This window comes from Bombina bombina, chromosome 6 (genome assembly GCF_027579735.1).
Source record: "Bombina bombina isolate aBomBom1 chromosome 6, aBomBom1.pri, whole genome shotgun sequence".
NCBI classification, from domain to species: Eukaryota; Metazoa; Chordata; class Amphibia; order Anura; family Bombinatoridae; genus Bombina; species Bombina bombina.
The window spans coordinates 659,578,571-659,587,422 of NC_069504.1; positions in this window are offsets into that span (position 1 = coordinate 659,578,571).

The following is an 8,852-nucleotide window of genomic DNA, read 5'->3' on the forward strand; positions in this document are numbered from 1 at the left end:
TCAAGTCCAGACCTAAACTCTCTCTCCGGTCTTTGTGTGCTTCAAGTCTCATTATGAATAGGCCACAGCTAGATGACTCTCTCTAACCTCTTCTGACTCCCTCCCTCTTTGTAGCCCAAAGCTACTTACACTTATTACCTGCTCCTCTAATCTACCTTCTTGCTCTCTGCACCCATCTAGCTACCTCCATATGCCTAGCACCCCCATTTTCTCTATACCGCTAGATCCTACAACCCTTTTTCCCTCTCTCTACATCCCTCTCTCCATAGCTCTCCCTGTCCTCATAATCTCTAAACTCAACTCAGACTAAAGCAATGCCTATTTTTTAATATAAAATGCATTTATATTCTTTGTTAATCAAAGGTACTGTAATTTTACAGGGAAGGACTGGGATATACAAATTAAATGGACAGTGTACTGCAAACTTTTTTCCCCTTTAATGTGTTCCCAATATCCATTTTATCCGCTGAAGTGTGTTAAATTGTTGACATATAGGTCCTTTATTTTGTTATTTGAAAAAGCTGCTTTTGCCTGTTGTATCCCCAGTTTTACTGAAATTTCAGTACTTAAAGGGCCATTATAGTCCTAAAATGACATGCTCTAATCCATTAGAGCATGTCATTTTATGTCTATTGACCCTGCAGTACTGTGTGTTTAACCCCACCAAGGTGTTAAACACACAGAAGTGCTGCTCGTGGTCCACAGAGCACTGCTGGTCCCAAGTGGAACTCGCTGCTGATCCAATCAACTGCACTAGTCACATGACTAAGATATGCAACTAGCGCTGCTAATAGGATCAGTCGCGGATTCCGCTCTGGACCAGCAGTGCTCCGTAGGACCTGAGTGGCACTTCTACTTTGCAGGGGTTAAACAAACAGTACTGCAGGGTCGATAGTTTTAAAATTACATTCTCTAACGGATTAGAGCATGTCATTTTTCAACTATAACGGCCCTTTAATTACTAGTTATAGAAAAGTGATGTAAACAAGATTTAGAATAAATCACGCTCCAGTGGGGGATGGGACAAAGAAATAATAAAATCCCCATTTTTCTCTAAGGGCCCGATGAGAATCCGGCATGGAGAGAAATCATGCAAAATCTTTGGATTTTTTAGCATGGTAAGGTGTTTCTCCTTTCTCCTTTACATATAGAACTCTGCATAGTGAATTAAACAGCTCTAAAGCTAAAATGTGCATTTGTAAAATTGTTTGAAGGACCTCTCAGTACTGACAAGAATTCACAGATAATCTCGCCAGAATCAGGCTCTAAGTATTGGCCTTACTGTGTATACAGTGAGAGATAAGAAGGATTTTGTGTAAATATAGATAGGCAAATGAGGTTTTCTCTCCCTGCAAGCTCAGCCCAATGTACTGGTTGATGCTACAATTAGCAATTTCATTCACAAAAATTTACATAAAGGACCACTTTCCTGCCGTTAGGACGTTCTATGCTGTCCTAACTGCGCTGGGCTTTAGCGCCATTAGGACGGCATGGACCGTTCGGTTGTCCTGAAACCATAGCCGCTTTGTATGTGGGATTGTGGGCTGTGGGGCGTGCCTGGCGTCATAGGTTCCTCCCCCTGACCCAATACCATCACTAATCACATGATCGCAGGAATGCTCATGTAATTTCAATTTTAACTTATTTGTTTACATTGGGACTTTGTTCCAGTGTAAACAAATGAGTCCTGGCAGGAAGGGGTTAAACTTTGCTGCTGGTATAACAAGTCATTGGTAACACAAGAGAAACCAGTTTTACAATACACTGTCCCTTTAAAATGTATGCAGTTGCACAGCCATATGAACAAATAGGTTATCTAGTACAGTGATCTAGTAAAATAACTAAACATTGGAGTACTGCACTGTGTTCTATAGAATGCTGTTCTGTGATGTTTATATTAAAGGAACAGTCAACATTAAAGGGACAGTAAACCTTAAAAATAATGTTATATAATTCTGCACATAGTGCAGAATTATATAACATTAATTAAGTGCTATAGTTCTAAAAGCCTTTTTACCTTTTAATATGTAAAAATGATGGCGCTTTTACAGACCCGCTCTCTGCTGAGGGGGTCTGTAATATTTAGTCAGCGCATCGGGCCAGCTGTATAGTCACAGCCCGGCCCGACCGCGCCATAGCGAGCTGCACTTAGTCTTATGGCGCGGTCGGGCCAGGCTGTGACTATACAGCTGGCCCGATGCGCTGACTAAATATTACAGACCCGCTCAGCAGAGAGCGGGTCTGTAAAAGCGCCATCATTTTTACATATTAAAAGGTAAAAAAGGCTTTTAGAACTATAGCACTTAAATAATGTTATATAATTCTGCACTATGTGCAGAATTATATAACATTATTTTTAAGGTTTACCGTCCCTTTAAAATTGTTATTGTTTAAAAAGGTAACTAATGCCTTTACTACCCATTCCCCAGCTTTGCACAACCAACATTGTTATATTTATATACTTTATAACATTTAAACCTATAAATTTCTGCCTGTTTCTAAGCCACTAAAGACAGCCTCTTAATCACATGCTTTTTTATTTGTTTGTCCCTACAGGAGACTGCTAGTTCATGTGGGCCATATAGATAACATTGTGCTCACGCCTGTGGGTTCTGCACAACACAGCTAAAATGCCAGTCAATAGATAATAAATAAAAAGTCATGTGATCAGGGAGCTGTCAAAAGAGGCTTAAATACAAGGTAAATCACAGAGGTGAAAGGTATATTAATATAACCATGTTGGCTGTGCAAAACTGGGGAATGGGTAATAAAGGGATTATCTATCTTTTTAAAAAGTAAAATGTTGAGTTGACTGTCCCTTTAACTGAGGGTTAAGAATGTGAGTATTAGGGATCAGACTTGTGGGCATCTGCTGCATGTCATAAAGTAGGACACTTGTGTAATACAGTTAGTACAGTATTTGTTTTCATTTAGGCTTTTTTACTCTTTACTGCCCTCTACTGTCTTTTTCTTAAACAAAAACCCCAGAGAAACGTGTTAAAGGGACATGAAACCCAAAAAAGTTATTTCATGATTTAGGTAGCACATACAATTTTCCAGTTTACTTCTATTATCAAATGTGCTTCATTCTCTTGGTATCATTTGTTGCAGGAGCAGCAATGCACTACTGGTTTATAACTGAACACATGGGTGAGCCAATAGCAATCAGTATATATATGCAGCCACCAATCAGCAGTTAGAACCTAGGTTCTTGGCTGATCCTGAGCTTTCCTAGATAAACCTTTCAGCAAAGGATAACAAGAGAAGGAAGCAAATTAAATAATAGAAGTAAATGGGAAAGTTTTTTAAAATTGTATGCTCTGTCTAAATTGTGAATGTCTAATTATGACTTTACTGTCCCTTTAAGCAGCTGCAGGAACATCTTTGATGAACTTATTAAAGGTACAAATCCTTTATCCAAACAGGTTGGGACCAGAAAGGGTTTGGATTTCAGAATAGTTTGGATTTTAGAATATTTGTTTATTTGCATCAGTAAAATTGGACCACGTGTAAACAACCGTATCTTATACATGTAACCTAAAGGTAGTTTTAAATAATGTTTAATACTTTTGTATACATAGTACCTTCAGAAACATAGTACAGCACTGTAATCAGAATGGTATTCTAGACTATAATTTGCATTTTTAGAACACACAGTCTTCTCTGCCTGCGTCTTTGGTTCAGTTTTTGACTCACTGGTAGGGAAAAATTGTAATTTTTAATCATTTTATTTAAAAAACAAACAAAAAACTAACGAAAGTGTGGATTTCTGAATAATTCTGGATTTTGGAATTCTGAATTTTATAATATGTATTTATATAAACTTTCTGAAATTGGTTAAAGGGTAATGGGAATATATGTTACAAAATGATTCAGTGGCATAAGAGGGGTTTCATGAGAGAGAAATATGAGTGGTGTATAATTCCTGGACAGGAACTGGAGAATTGTAACCTCATAAGACCTTTGAGATGACTGCTGTCTAATTTGTCAGAGGACCATTATATTAAAAAAAAAAAAAAAAAAATACATACTCTAATTTTAAGACTATAGACCCTAGACTACGGTGTGTTTACTGCCCACAAAAGAGTTAAACGTGTAGTAGAAATACCGCTCAGGAGTTGTGCAACTCAAGTCAAAATAAAACTTTCATGATTCACATAGAGCATGCAGTTTTCAAAAACTTTCCAATTTACTTCCATTCTCAAATTGTGCACAGTATTTTTATATGTACACTTTCTGATGCACCAATTACTGCTGAGCTAGTGCAAGAGTTCAGTGTATGTACATGAGTCTGTTATTGGCTGTCATATAATACTGGGGGCAGCAAATTATAGTAATTTTTTAAATGTGTCAGAAAAAAGTCTACTGCTAATTTAAAAGTCAGTGCTATTGTGCTGAAATAAAGTGCTATTGCATTGTATTTTTAATATGCACTTGTTGATTATGCAGTTTAAATGTTTTAAATGATCTTTGAGATTTTGTTTCTATTTAAAGGGGCATTAAACCGTTATATTGCAATATAAAATGTTTAATTTCATATAATAATAATAATAAAAAAGCTATATACTTTAATTATTTAATCTATCCCATTTTCTGTAATGTAAAGGGATATGAAACAGTGTTCCTTTTGTAAAAAAAAAAATATATATATATCAAAGTAAACATAAGAAGAAACAGATTGTGTTAAAAACAGCAAAAAAACTTACTTGTTTTCTTGCAAAATGAGCATTTAGAAATGATCAGTGTAGCCCTTGCTTACAGCTAAATAATGGAACAGACATGCTGAAGAGTTGCATTCTGCCTCTTCTGAGCATGGGCAGAAACGGACTTTCCGTCTCTGTAGCTTTAAATGAATAATAAACTAAACTGAATCTTGTTGACATCAGGCTAGATATGCCTTCCTGTTGAGACCAGAGGCTGTTACAGGAAGTAATGGACACTGCGCTAATGGCAGAATCCTATTAAAATGATGAATAATACATATCGCACTGAGTTCTAGTAACTATAAGCCACTGCTTAATGCTTTTTATTACAATGAAACAGGCGGTTTATATTAATTTAACTCTGAACTTTGTTAGTTCTATCTATTTCAGAGTTTCTTTAACTTAAAAGGCAAACAACAATATTCTACACCGCCTTGTCTTTTATTACCTGTTTTATACCTGTCTCTAATTGACCTCAGCATAAGTGAAAGATAAGGGGAAACCCTAGGTTCCAAGATGTCCTTACTTTATAGAAAGGAAGCCTTTCACTTAGATCAACATTTAAACAACTATTATAATTAAACAAAAACATCTACATGTTGTTATTTCATGTAAATACATAATTATAGCTAGCATTTATTTACCTTTAATATGCTAATGCCTGGCAAAACTTGACTTTCTGCTTTCCAAATTTATATTTTTAAACTTCTTTCCAGCTACTCTGTTTTTCCTTTAAGAAACGTAGTTTAATTAAAAAAAATCTCTGATTTCAACTATACGTGTAATAAGTTTATTTCGATGCTAACTGCAAAAAAATATCAAAATTTTCGTACTGTAATATACATATGTAGGAAAACAAGTTTTCGTAATTACTTTAACCAATTCTGTGATCATGCGATATTACTTTTCAATCAAATTATTAAATTTTAGCTACCGTTTTGACAGTGTCACTGCCGTTCGTAGCTATCATTTAATATCAATAACAATACCCAAGTATTCGGTTCCAACAGACTGACGATATAACGCCAAAGTATGAAAGTATGCAATAGGATGGATGTGTCACAACATTTGCGCATGCGCAGCGCACTCCATACACAGCTACAGGTCGCTGTTGACACTAAGGACAGCTTAGCAGCGGTAGCTTTTACCCCCTACTCAATTGAACCTTCCTGGCTTCCGTGTCCCGCCTCTGCCTGATTCCTATTGGTGGGTTCACTGAAGCTACAGCTTCCTATTAGCTCAAGCGACTGCTTCTTTTCTTGTCGGGATAGGCTGCTCGTCGTGGAGGAGGCAGGTCACTATTTAGAGGCAATGGCCGGTACACAATAATAATATCTTTAATAAATGACCTGGATTATTGAGCTGTCATTATGATGTGGTGAGGAGTCGGAATCCCATTAGCTTTGCAGGACGTGCCCAGTAGTTACTGCATTGTGAGATACAGTGTAATCCTGATATTGTAGAATTCATTGAAGTGCCCCCAAATCAAATCCAGGTACTGTTATCTACCATCATTGTTCCTTTTTCCTGCTTTGTTTAGCTGATTTATGTTTGTGGTACACTGCATCACTCCATTATACTTGGCTAACTAAAAGTGTGAAATATCTGCCCAACAAGAGGGATAAAATAAGTCATGTTGACCTCTTTGCTGTAGACTAACCTCTGTTAGCACTAAGTAGACTGTCAATTGCTGTAACTTGCTTTATTATGAGACAGTTCCAAAGTAATTACATATTCTAACAAAATTACTTTGACAAATAGTATAACAAAAGATGAATATGGTGCTTGGCAGCTGGATGAGTAATGTTTACTTATTTGTATTGCAGACACTATATATCTAGATAAAAAAACAACATAGCTGACATATATTCTTTTATATACTAAACTGTATTTGTATTTGGTTGTGTTTTGCCTCTCCCCAGCCTCCTGTTTTCAACAATTTAAATATCTATGTACTCACACTTATGTAAACAGGTCAGTCTTTATTCTAACCTCTTTTGTCTAATAATTTTAATGATTGTAAATGGTCTAATGGTTTTGTATAATGATTGTTTTGTTTTTGTTTTGCTGCTTTGGCTTCCAAACTTTCTGCCTGGAAACTTCTCTTCCATGTATGCATTCTTAGAGTGCCAGCACTGACATGTCACTTGTCATTGCATGAGTGAGCAAAGTATGCACATGCATGCATATAGCTTGCTGCTGTATCAGTCACACTTCATGTGCACAATGAAGCTGTTATAACTTTTCTAAAAGTGAACATATATTGCAAAATGCTGGTGCACTGAGAATATGTAGCTATACTTCAAGGCACAGTCTACTCCTAAATGTTTATTGTTTAAAAAGATAGTTAACACCTTTATTACCCATTTCCCAGCTTTGCACAACCAACACAGTCATATTAATATACTTTTTACCTCTGTCATTACCTTGAATTGAAGCATCTTCTGACAGCCCCCTGATCACATGACTTTTTTGTTATTATCTATTGACTTGTATTTTAGCAAATTAGTGTAGTGTCTGCCACAAGCCACGGGCGTGATCACAATGCTATCTATATGGCTCACATGAACTATTACACCCCTGTTGCGAAAAGCTAATAAAAAAGCATGTGATAAGAGGCTGTCTTTAATGGCTTAGAAACAGGCAGACATTTAGAGGTTTAAATGTTATAAAGTATATTAATATAACAATGTTGGTTGTGCAATGCTGGGGGATGGGTAGTAAAGGCATTAATCTAGCATTTGAAACAATAACAATTTTAGTCTTGACTGTCCCTTTCACATGCACGTGCAGAGAAAAATGCTAACACTACAACTTTGATAACTTTTACTAGACTCTCTTTTTTTACCAATACATTTCTATTGCAAATATGTTTCTATTCAAATATGTAGTTCTCTTTAAGAAAACCATCAATTACCCTTCACTGTTTAAAGTGCAGCTTATACCAGATATAGTGATTTGTGAGGGAGAACCATGGGTGCTGTTAGACACATTGCAATTCAGTCATCTTAAAGGGACTTTGCACTATATCATTTTCTCTCCTTTTTATGTGTACCTATTGATCCATTTTACCTGCTGGAGTTTATTAAATTGTTTGTAAAAATCCCCTTTAGCTTCGTTTTGCCATTCAAAATAGCTTTGCCTATTGAAACTGCCACCTATACTGAAATTATGAATATGTTTTCTCTGTAGAAAAGCTATGTAAGTCATAGACAACATCTTAAATTCATCTACCAGAGGTGAGAAAGTGAAAGAGATTTTGTATCTGAAATAGCTGGTTTTGCTCATTGAACCCTTAGCCTTAAAGGGACAGTCTAGTCAGAATGAAACTTTCATTTTTCTGGTACGGCATGCAGTTTTAAACCACTTTACAAATTACTATTATCATCAAATTAACTTTGTTCTTTTGGTATTCTTTGTTAAATGCTAAACCTAGGTAGGCTCATATGCTAAGTTCTAAGCCCTTGAAGGCCGCCTCTTATATAAAGGGACAGTCTAGTCCAAAATAAACTTTCATTATTCAGATAGAGAATGTAATTTTAAACAATTTTTCAATTTACTTTTATCACCAATTTTGCTTTGTTCTCTTGGTATTCTTAGTTGAAAGCTTAACCTAGGAGGTTCATATGCTAATTTTTAAAGCCCTTGAAGGCTGCCTCTTCTCTCAGGGCATTTTGACAGTTTTTCACCACTAGAGGGTGTTAATTAATGTGTGTCATATAGATAACACTGTGCTCACGCACGTGGAGTTCAGGTGAGCCAGCTCTGATTGGCTAAAATGGATGTCTGTCAAAAGAACTGAAATATGGGGGCAGTTTGCAGAGCCTTAGATACAAGGTAATCACAGAGGTAAAAAGTGTATTTATAGAACTGTGTTGGGTATGCAAAACTGGGAAATGGGTAATGAAAGGGATTATCTATCTTTTTAAACAATAAAACATCTGGTGTAGACTGTCCCTTTTAAATTAGAATTTTGATACCTAACTATTGGGGCTTGTGTACAGAAAAGGATAAAATGAGTAGGTTTGCGATTTCGAAAAGTAAGAGAAGTGTGGCGCTAAACTACAGACTCGCTGCCCCTTCCAAATATCTCCTTCCCAAAGATAAAAGCAATCAATCAATCAAAGTGTGCATGGGCGCTAAAAGCGG